This window comes from Carcharhinus amblyrhynchos, chromosome 8, assembly GCF_965287045.1.
Source record: "Carcharhinus amblyrhynchos chromosome 8, sCarAmb.v2.hapA, whole genome shotgun sequence".
Classification (NCBI taxonomy): domain Eukaryota; kingdom Metazoa; phylum Chordata; class Chondrichthyes; order Carcharhiniformes; family Carcharhinidae; genus Carcharhinus; species Carcharhinus amblyrhynchos.
Window position 1 is genome coordinate 37,081,282 of NC_137331.1, and position 16,500 is coordinate 37,097,781.

Here is a 16,500-nt window from a genome sequence, read left to right on the forward strand (position 1 = left end):
TAACTGCAACACTATATTCTGCAGCCTCACCTTTCCTTCTCCCCACTGTGTTTTGGCTGCATAGAGCACAAGAAACAATACTTTTCACCGTATCCCAATAAATGTGACTGTAATAAATCAAATCAAATGAAAGATGTAGCACAATGAAAAGCATCGCCACCTCTGGACCAGAAGATTGGGGTTCGAATCCAATGCAAGGACTTATTGGTCATAGAAGGAGCTTGCATAATGTGGTTCCACAGGACTAATAATCAGCTTGATAATCCTTCAACCGTTTTCCCTATTATTTCCCAAACGGTTAAAAAAGTGAGAAGATGGGCTATAGGAATACTGCTGGGGCAGAGGTTTCTCCTGAATCCTTGCTCGATCTATCTTTGGCCCCTAAGTTTGAGCTCCCTCACAAATGAAAACATCTTCTCAATGTCTACCCTTCCAAAAGTCCCAGAGGATTATTATTCCATTTCAGATAATGCACAGCCATGGCTGGGTATTGCAGAACAACACTGCATGTTAGAAAAGAATTTGGTATTTACAATGGGGATTACAGAAAGTATATCTTAATTTATGTACATATTTATGAATGAAATGTAGCCTGGATTAACTCTTAAGTAATGTGATTGGTTAATGCTTATACATTGACCTAAGTATACTGAATATACTCAATCATCCTGTTTTAAACCAAGGGAACTGCAGCTCATCATAAAATGAATAAATAGCCATACTGTCAACTAGAATTAATTCTTCAGATGCAATGAACACAACTTGCTACAAGATGTTAACATGCACTGCACAAATACAAAACAGTGGAGTTCCTCTGACGATGAAGCCCAGGAACGTTAGTGACTGATTCTCAATACATATATCGAAGCACGTGGCAAAGATTTATCCATAGAACCCCGACAGTACAGAAGGAGGCCATTTGACCCATCTATCCCACACTGACTCTCCGACAGAGCATGATACCCAAATCCAGCCCAGCCCTATCTCCGTAACCCTGCACATTTACCATGGCTAATCCATCTAACCTGCACATCTTTGGAGTGTGGGAGGAAACCAGAGCACTGGGAGGAAACCCATGCAGACACAGCGAGAATGTGCAAACTCCACACAGACAGTGACTTAAGGCCAGAATCAAACCCAGGTCCCTGATGCTCTGAGGCAGCAGTGCTAACCACTGTGCCACTATGCTGCCCATACCTAAAAGCGAGCTGATAAACCACTGCAGCAATCAGAAAGTGATCAAGAATAGAGTGCAGTCATAACTGGAATTTATTTAGGGAAAAAAATTGAGGATAATAATCATTAGATTCGGATCTTCTGGCAGGAGGCAACTGGGATGGATCAAGGAATTTACTTTTGAAGATACCATAGTGGGAGGGGTAAGACCAAGGCAGGAAGTTTGTGACATTAGTGTCCCTTTAAGAGATTTTTTAAAATCATGATCTCTGCAGCTCTCAGCTTTAGATGATGTAATTGGTGAGAGGAGAAAAAAAGTGTGCCGGTCATGTAAGAAGGGGTTGTTTTGTTTTGGCTGCAGTGTTAGAAGCTGAAAGAAGTCTCTCTCTCTCTGTTTTTATTTTGAAAGTTTTGCCAATTAGTTGAAAGCACATCATATTGCCAAGCTGCAATAAAGAATCTGTGTTTTGGTGTTTTGAAGACTACAGGCTGCTCTGAGTTTTCAAGATCATTTGAAATCGGCATTCAACCCAGGGCACCTTAATTCCAGCATTAAGTGAGCTTTAGCCCGTGCAGTGATAAACCTGTTAAATGGGTTTTGATTATTGGACTTTGGTTTCAATTGGAACACGTTAGAAATATTCATTAAGTGTTATACAATATACATTTGTTTTGTTTCTTTGCTTGTAATTGATAAAAGTTCTTGCTAATTTTCTTACAATACATGTTAACTATATTCTTCAGTAAACCAGAGCACTGGAGAAAATCCATGCAGACATGGGGAGAACGTGCAAATTCCACATGGTGACCCAAACTGGAAATTGAACCTAGGTCCCTGGTACTGTGAGGCAGCAGTGCTAACCACTGTGCCACCGTGGAATTCACAGGTTGAGTGTTTTAGCCTCAACAACCAACTGAGGCAGTGAATTCCAGACGCTCACCACCTTCTGGGTGAAGAAGTTTTCCCTCATGCTCCCCCTAATCCTTCTACCAATCACATTAAATCTATGCCCTCTGGTGATTCATCTCTTAGCTAGGAGAAACAAGTGTTTCCTGTCTACCCTCCTCATGATTTGTACACCTGGGAAAGGCCTATTGTGAACCGAGTAAGGAGGAAGATTTTTAATGATAATCCAATAGTTTCAGGGCCACCATTGCTGATACCATAAAAAAAGGTCTTGTTCAGAAAGTTTTGGGAGGCAGATTTGGACTTTGCATCTGTAGTTGGGACCAACAGTCCAGTATCAAAAAAAAGACTAACATTAGGGCCGATTGAAGGGATCACTGCAATTATTATTACAGTATATAATACTTTGGGATCCAGTTGGCAGCCATGTCCTGAAGTGTTTGCAGAGTGTGGAGAGGTACTTATTGAAGGTAGTGATGTTAGGCATCAGGAATACCACTGGTCCCAAGGAGATAGGGAGGAATTTTCAAATTAAAAAGCTACCTTGAAGAATAGGATATGGCAGCATCTGTAAGGAGAGAAAAGAGCTGATGTTTCAAGTCTAAATGACCCTTTGTCAAAGCAGTCATTTGCTTTTATCCAGTTTTTAACTCACTGCCACTTCTCTTCCAGGAATACATACTCTGAAGAAGTACTGCTCTCCTCTCTGACAGGATTTCCATATGTCTCCCCCCACTCCACCTTCACTGCTTTCCATTTCCTCTTAGTGTTGGACAAAATATTTACCAAGATTCACTTCCATTGCCACATTTCCTTCCTCAGTGACTGTCTTCATCTCCAACTTACCCCATGTGGATTTCAACTCAAATTCCACCCCGCACATAAAGTGCAGGATTACAGGGACCTCCAGGACATACAACATTCTTCGAACTGCTGTTCTTGCTGCATCCTGGAAGTTACAGTCTGTGCCATGCGCCATCACATGAACAGCTTTGACAAAGGGTCATCTGATCTTGAAATGTCAGCTCTTTTTGCTCCTTACAGATGCTGCCCGACCTGCTGAGATTTTCCAGCATTTTTTGTTTTGGTTTCAGATTCCAGCATCTGGAGTGATTTGCTTTTACCTTGAAGAATGGACTGCTATAGGCATTAAGCACAGAAATCTCCCCTCTGCTTCTATCTCTCCTCCTTTAAAGTGTTCCTTCAAACCTACCTCTGACTAAAAACCTTTTGATCACCTATCTTAATATTTCCTTCTGTGGCCCAGTGTCAAATTTTGTCTGGTAATGCTCCTTGGGACGCTACATAAACTCAAGATGTTGTTGCAGGAAGGCACACTTTGCAAACAAACTTTTAAAGATGCGTCCTATTTTAGTAAATGGCTTGGCATCAAGAATTATTGCAAGAAATTCCTTTGCCCACTGCCCACCCAAGGAAGGTTATGCAGATGAGTATCTAACAGAAAGTTATAATTAGCACGCTGCCCAGAGAGTCTGACAGATGGGGACAGAGGTAGGCTTCACTAATCTGGACTCTTAACTGTAAGATCGAAAAACCAGATTTTTAAAACATAGTTGGCGTATTTTTAGTGGGGTCTAGAAGGGGTTAATATTAACTTTGCATTTGATGTGCTTGAGTAACTTAAGCCACTGAACCATAGATTTGCTGTTGCACACAAACTTTGGAATTCCTGTTGCAGGGTCAGGTCTCTGCCGATGAGTCTTCCCAATAAAGAGTCAGCTCAGGACAAAACCACAAAATCCCACACAAAACTGAACTCAACTCAACTCTGGTGAAGAGCTGAACACATGATGTCTTCCTGCAACAGAGTTGTTATTTTACTTGGCTTCTCAAGTAATTAGTTTTCTGTAAGTTTTTTTTGCATTGTTGCTATTTATGAAAAATAAGGAAAATTGTCTCAATTTTGTAAGTGAAATTGAAGTATTATTGTATTGCAAATAGTAAGGTAGGATCTCTGGTGGTGTTCGCGTGTGAATGATTAAAGTGTGTATACTACATTCCTTTGCCAATTGACAATTGAACATCTGTGTAAAATTGGGCCACACAGGGACATAGTTTGCGTGCATGCCGTATTTGCAAAGTCCTGTCACAACTGTGTCTGGATCGCATTATTAGCTTCACTGATAACACTAGATAAGATTGATAAGGGTAAATTCACCAATGCAAGGCTGGTAGCATTCAAGCCTTGTTCAAAGGGAATAATGGTCAAAGTTATAAAAAAAAGACTTTGCAATTACACCATACATATATCCCAAAGAATCTTACAGCCAAGTACATTTGGAGTGCAGTCACTGTTGCGATGTTGGAAACATGTCTTAACTTTGAAAGTACTACACTAGAGTGTCAGTCTCAATTTTTGTGCCCAAGTTCTGAAGTGGGGTTTGAACCCACCACCTTCTGAAATGTCCCCTTCAGTTCCTGTATTTGACTCTGGCATGATGAAAGATCAGCTCATTAAAATATGAGCACCGCAGTCCCAGTGTAAATAACATGCGTTGGGACCACATACAGGCCAGATAGAGTATACTGGGATCAGCCAAAGTGGATGCCATTCTTCCTCAAAGCTTCACCACCATGGCAAAGATGTGGAACTGATAACAACACATCTCACACACATCTGCACCCGACACAGTTAAAGATTAAAATTGAGATGGTTGCTATTTCACCAGTGTGAACGAGGTTAAGTTAGTGAGAAATGGTGTTGTATTCACAGGGCCTGATGTATGGTTGTGGAAAATGGAGGAAATGATTTTGTTTCAGAATCAAACCTACTCAAACCAAACCCTGAGTTTGATTCGATTTGATTTATTACTGTCACATGTATTGGGATACAGTGAAAAGTATTGTTTCTTGTGCGCTATACAGACAAAGCATACCATTCATAGAGAAGGGAAAGAGAGGGTGCAGAATGTAGTGTTACAGTCATAGCTACAGTGTAGAGAAAGATCAACTTCATGCGAGGTAGGTCCATTCAAAAGTCTGATAGCAGCAAGGGAAGAAGCTGTTCGTAAGTCACTTGGTATGTGTCCTCAGACTTTTGTATCTTTTTCCCTAAGGAGGAAGGTGGAAGAGAGAATGTCCGGCATGCAAGGGCTGTAGTTGACGAGGATATTGGGCAGGTGCAGTTTTGGTTATCTCACAGATTTCACTGAAAGTGTTGCCTATTAGAATCTAGCTTATTGCTTGAAATTTTGCTGATTGCTTAATATGATCCAAAAAAGGACTCATACCTTCCTGGGAGTGGCAATCAGCAAGCATTGCCACTTTAGCAACTTACCTGTACTTTAAATGGAAAGTGCCTGTCTAGCCTGACCTTCCTAACTCAGGCCGGGTGCAACTGAAGAAACCGAGAGCACCCAGGACTCCAGTGGAGCTCAATCTGGGGGGTGATTAAAATAGTTACTCTGAAGTTCAAAGTGCTTTTTGTTTCCTTCTGACTCCCTCAGATCAACTATGAGGGCAAAACTGGCAGAAGCATCCAAAGTTAATGATTTAAATCGCTTTGTCAGATGGTTCTGATCCCCAATGCAATAGTCCAGGGGAAGCTAATCCTTTTGGAAATTTGTCAGGTGAACCCTCGTGGGAACTTCCATGAGTGATTCCCCGGCGCATCATTTGGGGTGTCCTCCAAATCAGAGGCTGGGGAGCCAAGCAACTATGGCCCAAGGGCTGTCAAAGCTGAGGCACAAAGCAGAAACTGTGACCAATTGCTACAGTAGTGTAATTGGTCACAATATTGCTCTCATTATCGAGCCTGGCAAACCCAGGAGCAAAACCAGCTTTTAGATACTGTCAACAGGCAGTCTGCAGCATTCTGTCTGGCAACAAACAGGCAATAACATTTACCAACATTCCAAGAACTGCCATGATCTTTCTAAAGGGCAGGTTTCAATTTCAGATTTCTGATTTAGTAAGTATCATATGTAAATTTCAAGGCTAGCTTTACCATTTGACTATTATGGTTCATACCAACAACCATCTCCATTTTGTCAAATGCAACATTATCCTGTGAGAATTAGTAACTGGTAATGCTGCAATGTTCTGATCTATTCACTTTAAGTATGAATGTTACATCTGAGTTCTGTTCGTGCTTGCCATCTGCCACCCTAACCTGCAATCCAATACGGATGGTGGGGCATTGAGTGGTTATGAGATTTTCAAGGGCATAATGTTTAAGAAAAACTGGGACAAAATCCCAGTACCAAGGCTGGTCTTTTGAAATCATAGAATCCCTACAGTGCAGAAGAAGGCCATTCTGCCCATTGATACTACACCAACAACAATCCCACCCAGGCCTTATCCCCATAACCCCATGTATTTACACTGCTAATCCCCCTGACACTAAGGGGATATTTACCATGGCCAATCCTACCAGGCTTGGGACTTCTCTCACATACAGTAAGTGGCCATTATCTGCTATAGTTTACATCCCTGTGTGATGGAATCAGTATTTTTCAAAAAAATTTTACAGGATGTGGGCATCGCAGGTTGGGCCAGCATTTATTGCCCATCCCTAACTGCCCTCCATTTCTAAGGGTAGTTGAGAGTCAACCACATTGCTGTGGATCTGGAGTCACATGTAGGCCAGACCAGTTAAGGATGGCAGGTTGCCTTCCCTAAACGACATGAATGAACAAGTTGTGTTTTTACAACAACTGACAATGGTTTCATGGTCACCATTAGGCTCTTAATTCCAGATTTTCTTTTATTGAATTCAAATTTCACCATCTGCCGTGGTGGGATTTGAACCCAGACCTTACTAGTTCACTACCTCCCCTATAGCTGGTACTTCTTGAGATGGAAAAGAGAAGGGTAACTGCAAAAGGAAACCCCAGAAAAGCAACTGACCCACGCAGTTTCTAGAGACATAAAAACGAAAACTGAGATTGAAAACCAAAATTTCTGTGGAGACTGAAACTGGTTGAGGCTACATAAAAAGTCCCATCTCGGTAGTAGGAGTTTATGATTCCAGTACAGGTAAACAGAAGAAGACAGAGGCTGGCATCCAGGAGCTGAGGATAAGTTGCAGCCACCGTTTCTACTAATTGAAGAGGGATTGGCCGTGGATCCATACCAACCAGAAAGAGTTGAGGATGTTCTGCAGACAGGTGCCATTCTTGGTGAAGACCACGTCTGTGGATCTGAGGTTGGTTGTATTTAACGCTTGCTTTGCTTGACTCTTGTATAGGAGGAATTCCTCTGCTTCAAACGGTAGATTCCCCCAGCTTCATTCTTTAAGTAATGAATTAGGATTTTAGATTGTAAAAAGAAAGTACTGGTCTTTACCACAATCAAAACATTGGTTGAAATTGTTTGATTTGAATGGTTTGTTAATTCAAGTCTGTGTGAGCAAGAAATACTTCATTTTAAAAATTAAGATAACTTTATTTGACCGATGGAATAATTCAATATTTTTCCTAGAAAATAATTTTCCTATTGCTCTTAGAATAATCAACGAACTAATAGAAGTGGACTGTGCTCTGCTAACTTCAAGAAAAACTCTGCGCTGGCAAGAGAAGAGAAACGGAAAAACTGACAATTGGCTAGTCAGCCTGAACTGAGCAGCAGTTTTGCTGTGGAAATTTCGGATTGCCTTCAAGCACTGGCTCCAGTCAATAACATCAAGATTGCTTGCCAAACATATCACAGGCAAATAAGTCAGCAGAGGAAACTACTCGGGACAAAACAGGGTTGGAAGAAAACGGATCACTGCGAAGGGCGGTGGATGACGTCAAACCGAGGACGGCAGAATTCAAGAGAAGTGTGCAAACAAAATAAAGCAAATAGAAATGTTAATGTACGAAATTACAAAAAGTGGATGGGGATTAAAACTGAAAAGCTCTGAAGCAAGTAGCACGCAGAGGAGCTGTCATGCATCCTGCCCACCTGTGGAGCAGAGACATCAACCTCCTCATTAGCGTTTGTCTCTCGCCTGCATAAAATCCCTACAGTGCAGAAGGAGGCCATTCAGCCCATCGAGTCTGTATGACCACAATCCCAGCCAGGCCCTATCCCCATCACCCGTCATATTTACGCCACTAATCTCTCTAACCTATGCATCCTGGGACACTAAGGGGCAATTTAACCTGGTCAATCGACCTAACCATACATTTTTGGAGTGTGGGAGGAAGCCCGTGCAGACTCCACACAGACAGTGACCCGAGGCCGGGAATTGAACTGAGGTCCCTGGAGCTGTGATCCAGCAGTGCTTACCACTGTGCCACCATGCCACCCTTTGGTTTGCCTGTGCAGGCACACATGCAGATGGCACAGAGGACTACCAAAGATTGAAGGTGTACAGACGGCTGCCAGGACACTGGGCATTGAGCTGCCGTGCGTGCATGTGTGTATGTGCATAAGTGTGTGTGAGTGTGTGTGTGTGCGCGTGCGTGCGTGCGTGTGTGCGCGTATGGTCACATCAGCTGGACTTTGAGGGAGTACAATCCCTTCTGTTTACAACACATCTCAGAGTGGACATGTGGCACCCGCAATGCGCAGTGCATACTGTCTATGGCACCCTGCATCACGGAGAAACCTGTAAACCTCACAAAGCTACGCACTCTCTCCACCTGCTTGTCTCTGGCAAGAGAGAATGAAATGTAGTTAGCTTGCTTTGTAATTTTTTAAAAATTGATTCTTTCATGGGATGTGGGCGTTGCTGGCTAGACCAGTATTTGTTGCCCATCCCCAATTTTCCTTGGGAATCTGATATGTCAGTGACCTTCCTCAGGGGAAAAAAAGCAGATGTTGCAAATATGCCCAGCTCCAGCCTGGAAGGGGCCAGATGCATCAAGCATATGGTCACTTTCACAGCCTTTGGCAACGCCATAAATGTCTTGCTCTGAGGTCACAGTAGAGGCTGCAGAAAACAACAGTAGCAGAATTTTTCAGCCATTCATGCTGGTAGGATTCTCTGGTTCCACTGAGCACCAAATCCTCCATTCTCGCTAACTGCAGCAACAGGCCATGAACAGGCAGAGAATTCCAACCCAGATTCCAATCTGTTTCCCTCCTGGGCGGCATGGTGGCAAAGCGGTTAGCACTGCTGCCTCACAGCATCAGGGACCTTGGGTAGTTTCCCGACTTGGGTCACTATCTGTCTGGAGTTTGCACATTCTCCCAGTGTCTGCGTGGGTTTCCTCCGGGTACTCTGGTTTCCTTCCACAGTCCAAAGACATGCGGGTTAGGTGGACTGGCCATGCTAAATTGTCCCTTAGTGTAAGGGGGACTAGCTAGGGTCAATGTGAGAGGTTATGGGGATGGGAACTAGGTGGGATTGTGGTTGGTGTAGGCTCGATGAGCTGACTGGCCTCCTTCTGCACTGTAGGATTCTATGATTCTATTGTTCAGATAGCAGAACTGCTCCCTGAACATGCTGGGTGGATCTGGCCTCCCATCCTTTTCCACCATTGTCTTCCAGCAGCGTATCCTGCTCAGTCTCCCGGTCACATCGTGTTCCTTGGGGAAGGCCGACTACTGCATCCATGTCAGCGAGCAATTGATTTTTCTTTGCAAGAACCTTGACATCAGGACAATGTCCTTCAGCACCATGCTCCCTGTAGATTTCAGCAACATTAAAGAATCCAAGAAAACACCAAACGCTTGTACAATTGTAGCACCAGCCAGGGGGAATCAATCAGGAACTAATCTGAATATAGTTAATGGTGTTGGGGAAGGGGCGGTCCTTCCTGCTGCTGACATTGTGTTTAGCCATGTGTGATTAAGAGAGGGCATTAGCTGATTTGATAAGATTTTGATCTTATTTATTATTGTCACACGTAATGGGATAGTGAAAAGTATTGTTTCTTGTGTGCTGGGCAGACAAAGCGTACCGTTCATTGAGAAGGAAACGAGAGAGTGCAAAATGTCGTGCTACGGTCATAGCTAGGTATAGAAAGATCAACTTAGTGAGAGGTAGGTTCATTCAAAAATCTGATGGCAGCAGGGAAGAAGCTGTTCTTGAGTCAGTTGTTAAGTGACCTCATACTTTTGTGTCATTTTCCCAATGAAAGAAGGTGGAAGAGGGTATGTCTGGGGTGCATGGGGTCTTTGATTATGCTGGCTGCTTTTCTGACACAGCAGGAAGTCTAGACGGAGCCAATGGATGGGAGGCTAGTTTGTGTGATGGACTGGGCTTCATTCACGACCCTTTGTAGTTTCTTGTGGTCTTGGGCAGAGCAGGAGCCATACCAAGAGGTGATACAACCAGAAAGAATGCTTTCTATGCTGCATCTGTAAAAGTTGTTGAGAGTTGGAGCGGACATGCCAAATTTCCTTAATTTTCTGAGAAAGTAGAGACGTTGATGGGCTTTCTTAATCAAAGATGGAGTGCTAAGTTCCAAAACGTATTACGGGCATTAAATTAGTGCACTCAGCGTACCTTGGACAGACATTTCACTGTGCACATCTCCATCAGTGTGGCGTCCAGTGCAACTCATATTGTGGATGCAAGTTTGAACCTCCAAGCTCCAAGGCAGTGCCCAGAAAATGGGTGGAACGCAATGGAGTTTTGCACACCAGATTATTGCAATTGGCATCACAGAGAAAGATAAGGTAAATAATGTGCATTGCTATCAAAATTGCGCATCAGGTGGAGGGGGATCTCCCAGAAACAAAGATAAATAAAATTTACGTACCTAAGTTTGGTGAATGGTATTTCAGTTGCAGTTTATCAGAGAGACATACAAATTGTAAGCTGTATCACTCATCCACACAGATAATCAACGATGATACGATGCAAGAGAGTCATCAATTGACAAAACAGTGATTTTTTACAAGCAATACAACAACTATCGCTTAAAACTAAGAGGTTTCTATTTAATGGTACTGTCTGCAAAGTAGTACTGAAACTTGGTCCCACAGGTGATTACAAAAGTAACTTGGCATTTTCAATGAATGATTTAGCTAGGTACCGAGGGTGGGTTGAACAGATGAACAACACGAATTTGCATTTATATATCGCCTCCAAAGTGGGATAATATTCCATGCTGCTCACAGGAGCAATTTCAAACAAACGTTATAATCAAAAATGTGGAAATAGATACCAATTTTAAGATGCGTCTTAAAGGAGAAGTAGAGAGACTGAGAGGTTTAGGGACAGAATTGCGGAGCTTAGGGCCCAGGTAGCTGGAGGCAGGGCCACCAAGGGTCGGGTGATTACGAGCATTGACATACCAGAGGCTAGAATTGAGACCATTAAGGCTGCTTCAGCTGGAGAAGGGAAGTTGGGGCAGGGTGGGGAGGCTTGTTCAGCTAGGTGGAGCATCATTCAGAGATTGATTTGATTTGATTTATTATTGTCACACGTATTGGGATACAGTGCAAAGTATTGTCTCTTGCACACCACACAGACAAAACATATCATTCATAGAGTACATAGGAAAGAAGAAGAGAGTACAGAATGTGGTGTTACATTCATAGCTAGGGTGTAGAGAAAGATGAGCTTAATATATGGTTCAATCAAAACTCTGATGGCAGCAGGGAAGAAAGTGCTCGAGTCAGTTGGTACATGACCTCAGACTGTGGAAGAGAGAATGCCCAGGGTGGGTGGGGTCCTTGATTATGCTGGCTGTTTTTCCGAGGCAGCGGAAAGTGTAGACAGAGTCAATGGATGGGAAGCTGGTTTGCGTGTTGGATTGAAGGAGGAAGTGAGCACAAGGCCATGGACAGATCTGAAAGCAAGTAGAAGAATTTTAAAATTGAGGCATTGCTTGACCTGGTGTCAATGTAAGTTAACAAGCAGAGGGGCATGGGTTAGGATGCAGCAGCAACATTTTGGACAGATTCAAGTTTCTGTAGGATGGAAGATGGGAGGTTGGCCAGAGAAAAACTGAATAATGGGCAAGTCCAGAAATATGTGGGTTCCAGGAGTAAATGGGTGGAGGTAAGGCAGAGTCAAATTAAATTTTGCAAAGGTGAAGGAAGGGGATCTCAGTGACGTTGTGGATGTGAATAGTCTCGTTCAACCTCAGATAGTTATCAGGTAGTACGGTGGCACAGTGCTTAGTACTGCTGCTCACAGCGCCAGGGACCCGGATTCAAATACTGGCTTGGGTCACTGTCTCTGCTAAGTCTGCACATTCTCCCCAAGTCTGCGTGGTTAAAACTTGGTGCCATAGCTTAGTTGGCTAAAGCGCCAGTCTAGTAAACAGGAGATCCTGAGTTCAAATCTCAGCAGTGCCTTGAGCCATTAGCCAGTGCATGGGCTTTAAATTGAAACAGTTGGCGACGATGCACCTTCATGCCAAATGGACACTTTGGGGCAGCACAGCAGTTAGCACTGCTGCCTCACAGTGCCAGGAACCTGGGTTTGATTCCCGGCTTGGGTCACTGCCTGTGCGGAATTTGCACATTCTCCCTGTGTCTGCGTGGGTTTCCTCCAGGTGCTCCGGTTTCCTCCCACAGTCTGAAAGACATGCTGGTTAGGTGCATTGACCTGAACAGGCGCCGGAGCGTGGCGATGAGGGGATTTTCACAGTAACTTCATTGCAATGTTAATGTAAGCCTTACTTATGACTAATAAATAAACTTTAAACTTTTAAACTTTAAACAGGAGTTGGTTGAAAGGAACAGATTTTGAAGTAAGGACCCAAAGGCTGTTTCATTGGAGGAAATTTCTGCTCATCTAGTACTGGGTGTCGGACAACTGGTGTGACGAAAAAGAGACAGTGGAGGGGAAGAAGGAGGTGGTGGGGAGGGAGAGCCACGCATCAACCAAGCACGTGGAGAACATGCCGCGTTTTTGACTGACGTCACCCACAGGCAGTATGACAGATGGGAAATCGGACTAAATGGTCTTCAGTGAGTTGGGTGACTTGTTTAGAATGCAAGGCTCCAGAAAATCACACCAAGCCCTGTAATGGAAAGATGGGTACCCAGTTTTTGGGAGGTCAAAAATATCTCACAGTGACCTGCAGAGAAGAACCTTCTAGAAAGCGGCGTCACCTGAGCAGAGGCGGAACTGCTAGTCAGGAGCCGAATGGAGTGGCTTTTGGCTGACACTCATCAAGTTGTGTCTCCCCCTTGCCTCCGCAGGATGGTGGTGCTCGGAACGCCACTGTGTGGAAACTTAGCGCCATATCTCCGGTCTGCCTGCTGCCATTTCGAAATAGTGCAGAATCTGGAAGGCAGGAACTGCATTAAGCTTCGACAGCTAGAAGGCTCTGATGCAATTCTCATGCTGGAATGGACAGAGCGTGTCCTTTGCTGGATGGTTTGTGCACCGTTTCAGAAGCAGGGCAAGTAAGTTTTTCACACTTTGATTGGCCAGGGGGAATGCAATAATTTTAGGGGGCACGGTGGCGCAGTTGGTTAGCACTGCTGCCTCTCAGCGCCAGGGACCCACGTTTGATTCCCGGCTTGGATCACTGCCTGTGCAGAGTTTGCATGTTCTCCCCGTGTCTGCATGGGTGTCCTCCAGGTGCTTCAGTTTCCTCCCAGAGTCCAACAACGTGAGGGTTAGGTGTTTTGGCCATGCTAAATTGTCCTTTAGTGTCAAGGGGACTAATTAGGGTAAGTGCATTGGTTTGTAAAGAAAGGGCTGAGGTAATCCATTGTGCAGATTCGATAGGCTGAATAGCCCCCTGCTGCACTATAGGATTCTATGAAGAACCTTTCTGGCTCTCTGCTAATAATTTCATACCAGCTCCTCTTTACCCACCCAAGCTCGACTCCCTATACCAATAAATTTTGAACTGTGGTCCAATTTACTTCCTCTCCATTACCGACACTGCCCACCAGCACTGCCCCCTGCCCCCTCCCCCCTCCTTCCTCCCACCACCACTCCCCGCCCACCCACCCACAGAAAATTCTGGCCCCGTTGTCTCCTGAGCTTTCTAAAAGGTAATTCAACACTTTGTATGACTTGGTCATGTAGCAACCTAGAACCACAGAAGACAGCACAGCTGAATGGTTTCAGCAAAATATTGCATTGGTCATTAGTGTAACTCTTATCACACTCAGTTGTTCAGCAAGTGCTGTCCAAATCACAGAATCACATCTATCGTTACAGGTTGAGGTGTAAGTTTTTCATTCCTGGGTCAGGAGTGCAGAGTCAGGGCATTTCTTAGTTCTGCAAACTCAACCTGGGAGAAAGTGCCCCAGGAGCTGAGATTTTGTTCCCTGGTGGCTGGGCTCCCTCGGAATCAGCCCCTGAATGAGTGTGAAGGCAGGCTAGTCACAAGTTCTGCCTTATTGCATTGACACTGTTTTGAAAAAAACAGAAGAACACAAAACAGTCCCCCAGCCCTCTCATCCTACATACTTCACATGCCCTTTTCATGCCAACCCATGCCCTTATTCCAAGTAACTTGACCCTTCACGCCAAACTATGCCCCGCACACAACCACGTTGGTCCTTTATAGCCCCATGCCAACTTTGTGCCAACTCATGTGAAACCATGTCCCCCACCCATCACTCTTTGCCCTGATACCTATTATATAAACTCATGCAGTATCCACCCTGAGCAGAACTTAAATGAAATAAAGTTGCAAGTGTCTTTGGCAGACTTTAATTTTTTAAACCTTAATTCATAAAAATCCATTTACTCTATTTACTCCATTCCTGCAACTATATTATCTCTTACAACAACAAACATTTTATTCAATTGCATGATTTTTCATAAAAACAAGCTCTGGAATTCATAGTCTCACTTCAAAGAGTCCATAGCCACTTGGAGTTTCAATCAAACTATGAAAAAGGTTGGTATTCTACTGTCATAATGCAGGGTTGTGAAATCAGTCGTTCAGCACTAACACAGTAATGGCAGCATTTGTCAACAGTAAGAAGTCTCACAATGCCAGCTCAAAGTCCAATAGGTTTATTTGGTAGCAAGAGCTTTTGGAGTGCTGCCCCTTCATCAGAATTTCCTCTTCAACCCCTTTTCTGCTCACAAGCAACCCTGGTGCTTTGAAAGCCCCAACAGTGTTTTATTATATACAGGTTTCCCTGGATTTACAGATAATAACTCAGTGGATGGAAAGCAGAAATTAAGATTCAGCCCATGCGATTTTGCCTTCTTAATGTTTCCTGCCTCAATGTTGTGTCCAGAGTTTTATACACTTATCAAATAGAGTCATAGCTTTCTTTATACATCTCCCTGTCCTCCACATTAACATTGCTATTTAAGTCACCTGATGAAGGGGCAGCATTCCGAAAGCTCATGCTACCAAATAAACCTGTTGGATTTTAACCTGGTGTTGTGTGACTTCTTAGTGTGCCCACCCCAGTCCAACACTGGCATCTCCATGTCATGGTTGGTCAACAGACAAGCCCATTTTTTAACACTCTAGTTTTTTCAGAGTTAAAGGGCAGGAGCTTTCAATGCCTTGACTGCCTGTCAGCTCTCTTTGATAGTTCACCTTAACATCTTTGACAGTTGTTTTTTCCATTTAGCTTCACAGTTCTAAAGCGTCGACCCAATTTTTCTGCATATTCATTCCTAATTTTACCAACCCCATATGGCAACTGATCTCTCCAAAATGGCACCGAACATTACCGGGGGTGTCCCAGGACCATATTCAAAGGGGTACCTTATCTCTCCAAAAAAAGTAGCTAAGCTATCCAAATGAATCCACAAAGTTCAGGCCTGCTCCTACCAGCTCTAATCTGCACACATGGGGCTGTAGACACTTTTCACACCAAAATCACGCAAGTGGAGGCAGCTTCTGATTTCTATGAGCAGATACCTCCGCCAATTGCACATGTCCGAATGCCAATCTGGGCCCAGTCCTGCCTCTCTGAAAATGGTAGGTGCCATGTTCAAGGGTGGGATTTCTGAATTTGGGCATCTTCTGTCATTTTTGCAACAATAGTGACATCGCCATTGTTGCAAAAGTCCCAGGCCTCAGATTATCAACTGAGCTCGCAATATGCCTGACATGCTCTTGTTGGAAGCTAGAAATATATGTTCATTTGCAGTGACCTGTCCTTTGCAGGCAAAATAAACATATCCAGTCTTGCGCCCTTCTTCAGAACAATAGCTCACTGCTGTGTTCTCTATTGGCAATGCCTCAGCCAATGAGAGTTGACTTGCCAGCCAATCCGCACCCTTTTCTCATGTTCCCTTTGAGTTTTATCATTTTTGTATCTATCGTGATGAGTGCAAGATGAAAAGCTTCAACAGTAATACTCAAACTCTGCATGACCAAATGACTAAATAGATGCGTAATGAATCTTAATTTGAACAGTAACATAAAAAAATTGAAGGGCTTAATAGCATTACAAATACTATCATTGCCTAACTGCCCTTCATACCAACTAGACTGTTGCTAACGCATGTGATTTTTATATGTTAAACAACTGCAAAGTGAAAGGTTGTGGCAGAATAATCCATTAATACAAACACAGGGGGCAACCATCACCACAGTCATTGATTAACTCCTATGATAAGTAAAAAG

The 16,500-nt window shown here is 43.7% G+C and overlaps 1 protein-coding gene across 2 annotated transcripts in view; it reads right to left on the reverse strand.

Moving 5' to 3' along the window:
* nfatc1 (nuclear factor of activated T cells 1) overlaps nt 1-16,500 on the reverse strand; it is a 292,641-nt gene that overhangs the window by 104,854 nt on the left and 171,287 nt on the right. The gene's annotated exons all lie outside the window — the stretch shown is intronic.